General features: G+C 44.3%; 1 pseudogene; it reads left to right on the plus strand.

Moving 5' to 3' along the window:
- The first annotated feature begins 488 nt into the window (after positions 1-488).
- LOC147466173 (uncharacterized) lies at positions 489-1254 on the plus strand (annotated as a pseudogene).
- The last annotated feature ends 13240 nt before the right edge of the window (positions 1255-14494 follow it).

Here is a 14494-nt window from a genome sequence, read left to right on the forward strand (position 1 = left end):
ACTATTGTAAAGGTATGATCATACTCTATCCCATAAGACATTTCTATAATCTATTCCATCATGTCTACCAGTCTCTCAACATATTCTTCTGCAAGTTATAGTTTCATTCTTGTTTTCTTAAGAGTGGGTCTTCCTCATTTCTCCCATATCTCTTTGGTGGAAATGGGTATGGTGATATTCCCTTCTTTCCCTTCATAGTAATCACCCACCTTGTTCACAGGCATTGGTTTAGCCTTTGGTTTATTTTGTGTCGGTTTATCCACTTGGTCATCTAAGGGAATTTCTTGATGAGGAATTTTCAATCCCGCCTTCTCTAATTTTTTCCCCACTTATTGCCATAGATGCAATCTAATTTGTAACAACTCTGAGACTATTATTGTGCATTGTATAAAAGTTGACATTGATGATGAGTAGCAAGACGATTATGCATGGCAAGGGTTTCTTTATGATGCATCCTACCTTTATTCCATGTTGTCTGAGGATGAACAATGGAGTTGGTAGAGCATGTAAAGGGCTCTTTTTCTAGCTTTTTATGATCCTCCAATGATTTTTTGTACAATTGACAATGGTTTTCATCTCATTGAGTCCTAGAGAGAGCTTCACTCACAATATTGGGAGAGCTTGGAGACCTCGACATCTCAAGTATGATTGCCCCACAATGGGTTTGGTTTTGATATGCATAGTGGAATGGTTATAGTTGATGGTGGTGAGGGTTATGAGAGCGACAAAGAAACATCTTCATGTAGTGATGGTGGGGAGAGATTTGATAACGAGTTAAGGTATTTCTTCCTTGCCGAGCTTAAAGACAAGGAGGCAATTTATCAAAGTTTAAGAGCCCTGGAAGTCGGCCGAGTTTGAAGTGAGTGATAGTGAGATAGAGAGCACTTGTTACCTATCATCAAGTGGAAATGACATGGAAGTTATGCATGAGGAGGAAAATGGTTTAATTGTTTTGGAAAGTATGTATAATGTTGTGTATGAGGATAATTTGGATCTTAACTCGTAGCAAGAGGGATGGCAAGGGCTTGTCTCCCATGAGGTGTATGTGCAACTCGTGGCAGAGAAGAGTGAGAATGCTTCACTTGAAGAGGTTGTGAGTTTTTGTGATAATAAGATTGTATGTGAAGATATTGGTTGAGGGTTTGTTTGATGGTGCAGTTGATGATATTGATATTTTTGATAGTCTCATGCTTGAAGCAGGTGATGGTGTATCCTTCTCTACTTCCTTTGATATTGGCATGCCGAAAGATGTAGTTTGTGAGTTTTTTTATCGTCTTCTTGATGAAGTAATGCCTCTTGAGAAATTGCTTCAAATAAATATGATGCTTGTGCAGATGCCTCCAATGTGTTCAAGGGCTTTATATGCCTCTTTGTAGGGATGTATGCTTCTCAATGACTTGTGAGGGCTACTTTTGTTACTCATAGTGATGCTACAAATGTTTCCAAGGCTTTCCAATGCCATATGCCTTATGTTGGCCCAAATATAGCTCTTTATGCACGGGATAACAAAGAAGGAAATTTTATGATGCACATACAGGTCTACAGCAAATTAATTGATGGTTTTTTGATGCAAGGTTGATATATGGCATCTCTACAGGTTTTCCTTGGGAGCCATGTGGAAGCTTGATTAAGCTTTTGATACAGAGAATGCGAAGGGTTTTTGTGTGGGATTTATGTGGAATAAGCATCTACTAGTGTTGTTGCTGAGCATGAACGCTCTAGCAGGCTAGGGGGCTTGGCAAACTATTACACTAGTTTTTTGGTTTGAAGTTTACCAGACCATGTATGTATGGTGTGCTTGTTTTTTCCATTTTTGTGTGTGTTATGGTTTCTTGTATAGTGCAGGGCACATCAATTTTTTGATGTGTGCTCTTGGCTATGGTCTACAGTTGGTCTACAGCTTGCCATTTGACCAAGTTTGCAAAGAATTGATGCACTTTAAGCTTGGCAAGGGTCTTTTGTCTCTACAGAAGGCTTCTGTGGGAGATGTCTACTTCGATGTGAATATCCATTTTTTATGCCCGATCTTCTTGCAGAGGTGAGTGAGGGTCGAGCATCATTTAGGCTATGATGAATGAGGCTACATCAGCAGGCTTCATAGGCATTGGGTATTGCTTTGGGTAGAGGTAGTAAAGTGAACATGATGTCTTGTCAAGTTAAGGGTTTAGGATGGTGAGATCCAAGCTCAAAGCAGCCACGCAAGGGTGTTACCATATACATGTGGTAGTGATGTGTGTGAACACACTAGGACCGCCGAGGCATTTTTTCCCTCTTTAGGAGGTTTTTTTCCCCTAAGCATTGTATATACGCCCATCACTCTAGGGCTATCTATCTTTCCATTGCACACTAAGTTATACACTCTCTATTGTGTGCCTTGAGCTTCCTTCATCTTCTCCAAGCTGTGTGCGTTTCTCTGCAACCCTAATTCCAACAATTGGTATCAGAGCAGGTCATGTCCTCCCGAGCTTAGTCAACAGCTGCTCCAGCACACGGCTGCTCACTTTCTCCGATTTCAGTGAGCTTTGGCTAGCATTCGGCAGGTCAACAAATATTTTGGGAGAACTCATAGAGCTTGGTCTGCTCAGAATTTTGATTTGGGCTCATTTCGGCCTCCGTTTCCACTATAGGCAGTACTACATAGGCTATTTCTTCATATTGTGCATAATTTCTATCAGTGCCGTTTTCTGCATAACAAGTGCCTTATAGTCTTCTACGGTTTGTGTAATATAGCACAGGTTGTTCCCACTCCCTTTCTCCTATTTTCGGGCAGTTTTCACATCAGGTGCAGCATTTACCATGGCTGACAACAACAACACAGATGTGTTCAAGATGTTTGCTACTGCTGAGGACAGGCTGGATGGGGACAACTACCCTATGTGGGCTTATATGATGCAACATGTTCTTGTGTCAAAGGGTGTCTAGAACATTGTGCAGGGCATTGATGTACGTCCTGGTTCTGAGGATGTGGGCGATGTTGAGGATGTTGCAGGTCTTGCTACAATGATTGCAGTTGTTAGAGTTGTTTTGCCTACATCAGAACAAGCTTGTTGGGATGTTAAGGATGCGCAGGCTCATGCATTGATTGAATTGTCTGTGAAGCGCACCATTGCTCCTCACATCTGTTCAGCAAAATAGGCTTGGGATATTCTAGTAGGTCTTTATGCAAGCCGCAATGAGGCTAAAATTGCTTTGCTGCGTAAAGAGCTGGATTTGAGATTATGCATGAGGAAGATGATATGGAAACTTTCCTTGCTAGTGTCAAGGATATCAATGAGCAACTTATTTCTGCAGGTGAAATTATTTCAGACAGTTCCCTTGTGAAAACTATTCTTGATGCCTTACCAGATTCTTACCAGAATTTTGCTAGTACTTGGAGACTTATGACCCAAGGAAATCCAGAAGTTGTCAAGTTTGAAGCATTATGCACATTGCTGTTGTAAGAGTCACTTTCCAGAAAAAACAGGACTAGACAGCGTGCAGTTGAACAAGCTTTTATTGCTTCTCAAAGAAAGGGTGGTAGCAGCAATGCAGCCACTTCTTATGGTTCTGCTGTGAGTGGCAAAAATTCTATTCCTAATGCTTCTGCTGGCAGCAATTCGTCAAGAAATTCTGGTGATAAGGGAAAAAAGAAGATGCATTGCCATTATTGTAAAGCTAATGATCACTTGATCAAGTCGTGTCCTCAAGTCGTGTCCTAAGTTGAAGGCCAAAGAGGCTATGAAGAAAGAGGGTGGTTCCACTGCAAATGCTGGTTCCACTACAAATGCAGCCATTGTTGAGTCTTCTATGAAAGGAGACTGTGTTGCTGATGTTGATGCAGAATGGGCTTTTAGCGAAGAGTGCACTTACAATCCTGCTATCCATGATGCATGCTTGTCAGTTGTTGTTGCAGATTCATATGTGTGGTATTTTGACAGTGGTGCTACAAAGCACATTACCTCACATCGTGGATTGTTTACCTCTCTCGAGTTTGTCCCTCATGGGAATTCAGTCACTTGTGCCAACAACGTCTCTTATCCAGTTTAGGGAGTTGGAAAGATTGTGCTCACTGCTCCTAATGGCAGTTCCTTCACACTTGTTGATGCACTTTATGTACCTGGGATCAAGAAGAATCTCTTGTCTGTATTCGCACTTGCTAGACTTGGACTTGTAGTAAAATTTGTGGATGACAGATGCACAGTTCATGATCTCAGTTTTGGTGATGAAATTGTTGCATCTAGGCTTTTATGCCGTGGGCTGTATAAGCTCACTTTGTATGACAAGTGTGGAAAAAATTTTGCAAATGTTGTTGCAGATTCAAGGGCTATTTTAGATGCAAAACTTTGGCATGCACGTTTTGGTCATCTGAATTTTGCCAGTTTGCTGCGTTTGCAGAAATCTGATAAGGTTGCTTCTTTGCCACCTCTTGAAGCACCTGTCAAACATGTTTGTGAAGGCTGTATTTTGGGTAAGATGCAGCGTTCTAAGTTTCCAAAGAATGGTTCAGTTCGGGCCACATGCAAGTTGCAGCTTGTGCATAGTGATGTTTGTGGGCCCATGCAAACTCCGTCCTTGGGCAATTACCTGTACTTCGTGAATTTCATTGATGATTACTCCAGGCATGCATGGGTATTTCCGCTTAAAATGAAGTCCGAAGTTTTTATGTGCTTCAAACAATTTCTGGCAATGGCTGAAAATGTCTCGAAATGTACTATGGGCACCCTCCCTTCCGATCGAGGGGGGGAGTATATGTCTCATGAATTTAATGCATTTCTTGCTAGTCGTGGGATAAAACACCAATGTATAGTGCCTTATAAACCTCAGCAAAATGGTGTTGCTGAGAGGAAAAACAGGTCACTAATGGAAATGACACGATGTATGGCTTGAGGCCATCATGTGTGCCACTTATGTACTAAACAGGTGTCCTACGAAAGCTTTGCAGTCTATTACTCCATATGAAGCATGGCATGATAGAAAGCCTTCTATTGAGCACATGCGTGTTTTTGGCTGTTTGGCATATGCTTTGGTGCCACAAGTGCAGCACAGAAAATTGGATGATATGGCTGTCAAATGTATTTTTGTTGACAAGTTATATCATCCGCAAACAAAACATATTCTGGTTTCTCGGGATGTAGTGTTTGTGGAAGATTTTGTTCAGCCCTTGCTGTCATGTACTAGAGACAGTAATGTAAGCTCACAAGACATTTATGACACTTTGTTGCCTCTTTTCAGTGGTGGAAATACGAATGTAAGTTCCAATGAGGAAAATGTACAGCCTATGGGGGTTTCTGAAAATGTTTTAGATCAACCTATTACTGATGCAGATGTACATGATGTACTTGATGAGGAAAGGGATGAAAATGAGTAGGCTAGAGGTATGCCAAAATGGCTGGTGCACACTTTGTGTGACAATAAATTGGATGCGCCTTTGTCTACTTGTACTTGTTCAGGCTCTTGCCATGCATCCTATGCATCAGATTGTTATGCTTTGGCTGTGTCTAGCTTACATGATGTTGAGGAGCCTCTGTCTTTTGATGAAGCACAAAATTCAGAAAATTGGATGGATGCCATGCAATCAGAATATGATGCCCTTATAGAAAATGACACATGGAATTTATATGAGTTGCCTACTCGCAAAAAGGCCATTGGTACGAAGTGGGTTTACAAGTTGAAACGCAAGCCAGATGGTGAGATCGATCGCCATAAGACTCGACTTGTTGCAAAGGGTTATGCACAGCAAAAAGGCATAGATTATGAAGAGACTTTTGCTCCCACTTGTCGTATGACTACTGTGCGTTTTCTATGTGCATTGGCAGGTCATTTTGGTTGGGATGTACATCAATCAGACATTGTTATTGCTTTCTTGAATGGTGACATATTTGAGGAAGTTTATGTAACGTAGCCTCGCGGTTTTGTCATAAAAGGACAAGAGGACAAAGTGTACAGATGTAAGAAGGCTTTGTATGGGTTGAAGCAATCTCCTCATGCTTGGTATGAGAAAGCCGACACTCATTTAGTTAAATGAGGCTTTCGTAACAGTCCAACAGAAAGCACATTGTATGTAAAGGGTGAGGATGATGTACTTCTCATTGTGGTTCTTTATGTCGATGATTTGTTGATCACTGGACCAAATGAGAGACATATTGTTGAATTTAAGGCTGATTTGAATGCTACTTTCAAGATGAAAGATTTGGGGATGTTGCATCATTACTTGGGTATATAGTTTAAGCAGTGTGATGGTGGTATTGCTTTGTGTCAGAAAAGTTACATAGAAACATTGCTATGTAAGTTTGGACTTGAGGATTGCAAACCTATTGCCACTCCCATGGAAACAGGTTTGAAGTTGAGTCTACATGATGCTGGCGATCCTGCTGATGTCACTCTTTACCAAACTGCTGTTGGATGCCTCATTTATGTATGCAGCACGAGGCCGGATATTCAGTTTGCAGTCTCAAAGGTCAGCAGATTTATGCATAGCCCAGGGTCTAAGCATTGGCAGGCTGTCAAGAGAATTTTTCGCTACCTTAGTGGCACTTTACATCTTGGCTTGTTTTATCCCAAGGGGGGATCATTGCCGCCAGACTTACATGCTTTTTCAGACTCAGATTGGGCTGCTTGTTTTGACACGAGAGTGTCCACAAGTGGTTTTTGTTTCATGCTTGGCAGCTCATGCATATCATGGTTGAGAAAGAAGCAACCTAATGTGGCCACTTCGAGTTGTGAGGATGAGTACAAGGCTGTCTTCACAGCTACGGTTGAGTGTGTATGGCTCAGACCCCTTATGGATGATTTGGGTGTTCGACAGGACACTGCCAACACTATCTACACTGACAGTTAGAGCGCATTGGCAGTTGCGAGGAACCTAGTTTTTCATGCTCTCACAAAGCACATTGAGGTGCATCACCACTATGTCAGGGAGAGGCTCTCTGAAGGAAAGATCAACTTGGTTTATGTGCCAACACAGGACAACCTTGCAGATCTTTTCACAAAGGCATTGTCGCGTGAGAAGCTTGAAGCTTTCCGCAAAGCTTTGGGCTTACTCCCCTTTGTGGAGTGATCATGTCCTCAGGGCATGGCACTTCCCTTTACTCATGTGCCAGCTCTCATTCACCGCATCACTCCAGGGATATTTGCTACCATATACATGTGGTAGTGATGTGTGTGAACACACTAGGACCGCCGGGTCATTTTTTCCCTCTTTAGGAGGTTTTCCCCCCCCGAGCATTGTATATACGCCCATCACTCTAGGTCTATCTATCTTTACATTGCATACTAAGTTATACACTCTCTATTGTGTGCCTTGAGCTTCCTTCATCTTCTCCAAGCTGTGTGCGTTTCTCTGCAACCCTAATTCCAACAAAGGGAGCTCAGGCACCAGATCTAATGATAGCAATTCTTGGGTGAGAATTAGCTCTTGCCCAAGAGAAATTAAAGAGTTATAAACAACAAGCATTAAAATACAAAAAAACATATGCAAGCATTACAAGCATGGAGTGCACAAGGCGCCACCATGGAGAGAGTGCAAGGGGGGAAGGTGAAGCTGGGCATGCCGAGCATGGGCGACCGTGTAGAGAGGGGCCCGAGGCCCCCACTCAAAAAAAAGGGGCTCGTTATGAGGATCCAATGAAGTGAGCTCAACAGAGTGCTACAAGGTGGACAACTTGAAGAGAAGGGAAGTCCAAACAGGGTTTTGGCTTGACATTTTCCAAAGATAGAGTGTGAAGCACAAGCCGTAGAGAGAGAACCAGGCTTTTGAGGCCTACGAGGGGCACGCAAATAAGGGAGGGGATTTTATCATGCACGGACCTTCCTTGAGAGACCTCAAGGAGCATTGGTGAGGAGAAGAAGGACAACAAGCTAGAGGGTGGCGTAATAGAAAATACAGAGGGGCATGGGATGCAATCATGAAAGGCTCTCAAAGGCACAAGCTTGTGGGGGGGTTCTGAGAATGCTGCTAGGCAGAAGCCACAGATGCTTGGCCAGCTTGAAGTAAGCGAGAGGCTCTAAATATAGAGAGTTTGAGATAGAGATTTGTGTTTGGGACCTTGGTTGTGGTCAACAACAAGTCACTGATTGAAAGGGAGAAGGTAGAGAGTGCTTTCTGAAGCAAGATCACAAGGTGCAGGAGCTGCCATGCTGCATCATGAGGCCAAAATCAGAGAACAAGGGAAAGCTTATTGTGAGAGCCTTTCAGAGAGGGAAAAAGCCAGGAGAGGGGGAGAGAGTCATAGGGGGTCCTACATGCTCATCACCTCCTACAATTTGAGATGGTTTTTGGTAGGTCAATAGGGGAATCGAGAGGTCTATTTTGATAGAGGTAGTAAGCTCACAGCGAGAACACATGATCAATCATTATAAGCAGAGGATATAAAGAGGGTCCCTATTTGAGGAGGAGGGGGTTGATTCTAAAAGGGGATCCATCAAGTGAGTAACCCAAAAAGGGTTCAAGAGGGATCACTTCAAAAGGAAATTCAATCTAGGAGCTTTTGGAAAGTTTTCTTCATGTTATGGTCTCTAGCTGGATGGGGCTTTCTGCTATGAAGTAACATCTGTCTATATTTTCATGCACTGAGAATTTATATGAGGAATGCATTGTACATCTTGTCTTCTAGTGTGCGCGTGCTATTAAGAATAAAATTTAGTGCTTCATTGTTCTCTCAAGATCCTTCTTGTAGTAAGTTTATACAACAAACGTAAGAGAGAGGGATTCATGATCTATTTTGGTCAGCCACAAGTGAGTGCATAACTCTTTTTTGGTGGTTTAGTGGAGGACCAGGGCTTCGGTTGACAATTGGATACGGCTTTAAAGTGGTAGTTGCAGGTGTTTGAGTGGATAGGTTTGTGATTCTGAATTGGTAGAGAGGCCAATCTATAGAGGTATTTTACTTCTACTCTCAATCTCAATGTGTAGAGCTCTTACATGTGGGTGCAACGCAAGAGACGACACTGCAAGGTGACAACCGACAAGGGAGATAGAAGAAGGAGAAGGAGAGAAAAGAGAGCCATAAGCTCACACTGTGTATTTCATTCTCTAGAACTTAAAATAACTTTACAAAGCTGTCTTTTATACCTTAGGCAAGGTTTCTTAGGTCAAAAGTGAATCATCTGAGAGATCTAGTCAAGGATTAACTGATACAATCTGGAAGCTTGGAGCTCCGTCTCATGGATTATAATATTAACTCGTCAAATAAAATAGGACTTACAATATTCTAGATTTATAAAAAGAATAAGTGTTTTTACAATGAAGCTCCCAAAAAATGCTACATAGGTTAGCTTGCTACTAACATTCCCCCCTCCTTGACTGTGTCGCCCCTTGACACAGTTTCATGGAATGTAGTAGTCTGCGGGCTGACGATTGTTGAGGCGGTCTTTAAGTGCTTGAAGAGCTTTTGATACCGGTTGCACCGTTCTTTGTCAGGGACTTGCAAAAATTAGGTAGTAACTCTATTCTTTAGTTCTATGGCTGAATATCCAACCAATCTTGTAGTTAAATTGTTGATCACCAATAAGTGTTTTTACAATGAAGCTCCCAAAAAATGCTACATAGGTTAGCTTGCTGCTAACATTCCCCCCTCCTTGACTGTGTCATCCCTTGACACAGTTTCATGGAATGTAGTCGTCTTTGGGTTGACAGTTGTCGAGGCGGTCTTTAAGTGCTTGAAGAGCTTTTGATACCGGTTGCACCGTTCTTTGTAAGGGACTTGCAAAAATTAGGTAGTAACTCTATTCTTTAGTTCTATGGCTGAATATCCGACCAATCTTGTAGTTAAATTGTTGATCACCGATCCAAAAACATTTGTGTGCCATGTGAAGAACCCGATGTAAAAAGCTTCTTCGAATGCCAACATATTGCTCAATGGCAAGAACATGCATCTGGCATAGAAGCCGTAAAAGACTTCTTTTAAAGGTTTCCCACTTAAATCATAGCATAAGCCCTAATTACCTTTTAAAAAGGATATCCACAGGGCTCTTTCTTGTTCAAGCTCATGGAAAACTTGGATACATGTGACTAGCATTGTGGAGATTTTAAAAAGAATTTCACATGAGAGATCAAGGAGGATCTTGAAGAAATTCATTGCACCCATTAGGGTTTTCACCATGTATTATTCAGTTGCCTGTCCTTGCTATGGTGATGGAAATTTTGGGTAGTTAAGCCAAGTCGGCCTTTTCTTTTTGAGTGCTTCATGTGCTTGCTATGTCCTTACCCTTGGTACAGGACAGAATGATGGGTCCTTTTGAATTGATGTTGGTGCCCTTGTAAACAGTATAAGGTACCTTGAATTTTTGTTGAGCCAAATCTTCCTCCATGTGGGGTGGAGAGCACCTAGCCCTTGGTCTTGCATATCCTTGTAAAGTCCTTTTTTTAATTCCAATAGCTCCACCTTTATCAAAGGATATGGAAGCGATTGTTGATGCCATTGAGAATTGATTTGATTGTGAGTGAGCTGAGTTACATTGACAGAATGAAGTACTCTCAACTCCCAGTACATAGCCACTTTCCATTCAACATTCACTTCTTAAACAATTTGCTCTTTAAGTGCATCTTCTTCAGCTTTAGAGAGCTGGACCATTGGCACTTGTTCCTCGTCAGTGATTGGTACATGCAATTCATAACTTATAGTTACATCTGCTTTACATATTCATTGACTTGAATGATAAGTTCATCAGTCGTGTCCCACTCTTTGGATACTTTTTGAGGCTCTTTGGAAGGTCCAGCTACATCTTTGATTGTTTTTTGTAGCTTCTCTTAAATGGCTTCCTTCACTTTTATCATCATCGCTCGTCACTTTTCCATTAGCTTAGTTTATTTTTATTTTTTTCCGAGAAAAACATCCTTCTATTAGTTAATGAAACTGCCCATAGGGCTAGAACCACCTCTTCAAGAGAGGGCTACAACAACCATGATGGGAAGACTCTCCCAATGAAAAACCAACATAGGTACAATGGGGCTAATTCAAGAAATTGGGGGAGGGAAAATCCACATAGGTGGTCGATAGTGCCATTGAAGTACACCCTGAACAACGGTGTAGAAAGTCTCAGGACGCCATAGTCGAAGGAAAGCCTCTCTGCAATCCCGCATGCGGTCGGAGCTGCCTTGAAGTCTCTCGAGCCGTCCTCTGAGAGTGTGGATCAGCTCTAGCCAAAGATCGCAAACAGTCTCTGCTAGTGTCATAGGGTGAGCCTCAAAGATGCAGAAGCAACGGGCCAGCTAGATGAACAAGAGTGCCAGGCCACTGATGAGCTCCCAACACTCCTCTCTCTCGCTGCACCACTCTTGTGGAGTAATCTCTCTGTGGCAGGGTGGAGTGTAGGTTGCCCCTCCTGCATCACTATCATCCTGCTGGTGGAAGATAGCTCAAACTAAAGTGCCAAGCCCGTGAGGGTGGACCAAGCCGCTGCTCCCCAAGTGTACTATCAAGAAATGAAGAGAGAAGGCATTAGCGGAAGAACTCTCAGCCACACCTGATGTGCCAAAGGATAGTCCCAAAGATAGTGATGCTGACTCTCCACAAGATGGTCACAAGCTGCACATGCGGCCGGGAGACCACTATGCCCTAGCCAGCTCTCAACTACTGTAGCTCTATGTGCGACCAGCCACTGAAACAAGGTGACTCGCCTTGGCTATCTGGAGTCCCACAACCTCTCCCAAAGGGTTGCCAAGAACTCAGCTGTGAGACCCTCCTCCTGCCAAGGCGGTGCTGCAGCGGGGCGAGCGTCTCTGTGTTGCTAGTATGTGACATCCCAGTCAAACAGTGTACTGAAAGAATGAAACACCTGGGTGGTCTGCAGAAGAGAAAGGGTTCCTCCAAAGACACTCTCTAGGATCCCATTGTACTCGTGCCAGTGGACAACACTCCCAAGCCCACAATCTCATGTGTCCAGTCTGAAGAGCTGCTGGGTCAGGATCGATGACACAAGTCGTCCCACAGATGCCCACCACTCAGATCCTCTAAAAACAGCACTCTGCCACCTACAGGGCCTCTATTGCAACTCGCTGTAAGCGTCCCTTACCCTGTAGCTCAAATAAAAGGGATGGAACAGTCTCTGAGCACGTCGGGAATGAGATAAGAACCTCTAGTCATGTGAAGGCTCCCATCCACCTGAGTGCTACTGGCTCGAGCAATGTGAGCCACTCAGCCGGAACTACCTCTGAGATGTCCTGGGACATGCTCTACACCCATCTCATGCCCTGTAAGCTAGAAACCCTGCACCTCCTTTGACAAGCCTAAAAACTCTAACCAGTCACCTATGGAGCGCGCTGGACCCACTGCCATGGGACCCCAGGAAACATGAGGCCGACTACCAACCAAGTGGCCTCTCTGAGTGCTAACCATGGGGTTCCAAACAAGGAGCTATCATAGGCACTCCTCCATGTAAGTAGGTTGTTGCTGCTCCAAGTTTCACCGCAAGTGCTCCCAAGATCGAAGCAAACTCACAGCAAAGTGGTCCTCCAGTCTCCTGCTCAAACCAACTCTACGCATCTCTCTGAAGATCCATCTGGTCAAAGGTCTCCAGGGGCCTCCAGCCTAAGATATCCTAGCATGAAGCCACTGTAGCAAGAACTCCTTCTAGGGCTCCTCACCTGGAAGAAGTTCTCTGACTATGAACTTCCCAAGAAGGGCTCTGCTCTGCTGTGTTGGGTCAATGATCCCCAACCCACCCTGTGAACAAGACAGAGTGATGACCTGCCAAGCCACTTTGGCTCGCGCTATCTGAGTGTCACGTCTTGACCAAAGGAAGTTCCTGATCAGCCTCTCTACCTGGATGATACAAGAACTCGAGAAGATCCAGCAAGAAGTGATGTACCACATAGTTGCCAACAACACCTTGTTGGCGACTACTACTCTGCCAGCCAAAGAAAGTCGTGCTGAACTCCAGTTTAGCAACTTTCTCCTGATAGACAGGAGGAGGGGAGCAATCTGCTGCTTGGGAGACAAGTCTGAACCAGCCTGACAGCCCAAGTACCGAACTGCAGTCCCTGGGGGAATCCACCTAAAACCCTCTCTTGGCATCCAATCGGGCACAGGAGCCCTACAAACCGAGAAAGCCACTGTCTTTCTCCAGTTGATCAGTGTGCCATATGCACAACAGAAGGTCTCCAGAGCGTGCTCACACCTATGAAAGTTGGCCTCCTTGCCATCTAAGTACAATACTGAGTCATCGGCAAACTCAGCGTCCAGTAGCTCATCTCCCCAAATAGGGAGTGCTAAGCCCCATAGACCAACGTACTGTGACACCAAAAACCTACTCATCGCCTCCGCATAGAACAAAAAGAGTAAGGGGGCAAGAGGACAGTCCTATCTGACCAAACGTGTGAGCATGAAGCGATCACCTCTACCTCCTGCCAAAAGTACCTCTCACCTCTACCCCTCTGATCCAAGCATCTAAGAAGCCCATCCTGCGTAGAGTACCCTCTAGAAAGTCGCAGTCAACTCTGTCGTATGCCTTCTCAAAATCAAGAAGAAGAATCAACAGGGCCTCACCACGAAGTCGCGCCAGGAGAGAAGCCTCCCAAAAAGTAAAGATGTTGTCAAGGATACTGCATTCCTTGACAAAACCTGTCTGGGTCCCATGTATAGGGCTCTCTAGACTCTGGATGGATCCTCAAACTCAGAGCCTTGGCAAGAATTTTGTAGGCTGAGTTGAGGATGGTCATGGGGCACCACTGTCGAATCTCATCCAAGGAGCCACCCTCCTTGGGAATGAGGTAGATCAAGCCCTCACTCATGCTGCCAGGCATCACTCCTGTGTGCAAGATGTACTGAAAATCACTACAGAGATCTGGGCCAAGCAAGTCCCAGTACTCCAAGAAAAAACTGGGAGTCAACCTATCCTCACCTGGACAGCTACCACGGGGGAGGGCACTAAGAGCCGTGTGCAGCTCCTGAAGTTGAAGTAGCAGCTCAAGCCTCCGATGCATCTCCTTAGTCAGAAGGCAAGGAATTTGTGCCATCACCTTCTCCCTGGATGCATCGTGACGCTCTAACTGAGGCTCTGTAGATAGTAACTCACGGTAAAAGTCAGTAGTAGCAACTACACGCATATCCTCGGGCTCAGAAGCAACTGACCCGTCGGGCCTCCTCAACTGATTGACCTTGGCATGCAATGATGAGGTGCCACTGCCTCGAAGAAAGCACTAGTCACTCTATCACCCACCTGTGTCCACTGAGATGCCTGTCGATTGAAAGCAAACTCATGTTGCTGCTCCTCTGTGCTAACAAGCTCCTAGGGAGCCTGCTATAGCTGCTCCTCCAACCAAGGACTGTCTAGATGCTGCTCCTGCATCCTTTGCAATGAAGCAATGCCCCATTTGAGATGTAGCTCCTCCTCTCTCGCTGCATCCCGATGAGCCAAAGACTCATGGAGAAAGAAACGACTACTCTACGTTAGTCTTGAGGCCACTCTGTCAGCAAGAGAATCCTGCTTATCCAAGATCTCTGTCCAGAGAGCCTCTACTCTCTCTTGGAGTGCAGAGTCCAGCAAGACTCTCTCTGGGATGTGAAGCATCGTGCTC

The sequence above is a fragment of the Adiantum capillus-veneris genome, chromosome 1, assembly GCF_014529385.1.
Source record: "Adiantum capillus-veneris isolate H3 chromosome 1, ASM1452938v2, whole genome shotgun sequence".
Lineage (NCBI taxonomy): Eukaryota > Viridiplantae > Streptophyta > Polypodiopsida > Polypodiales > Pteridaceae > Adiantum > Adiantum capillus-veneris.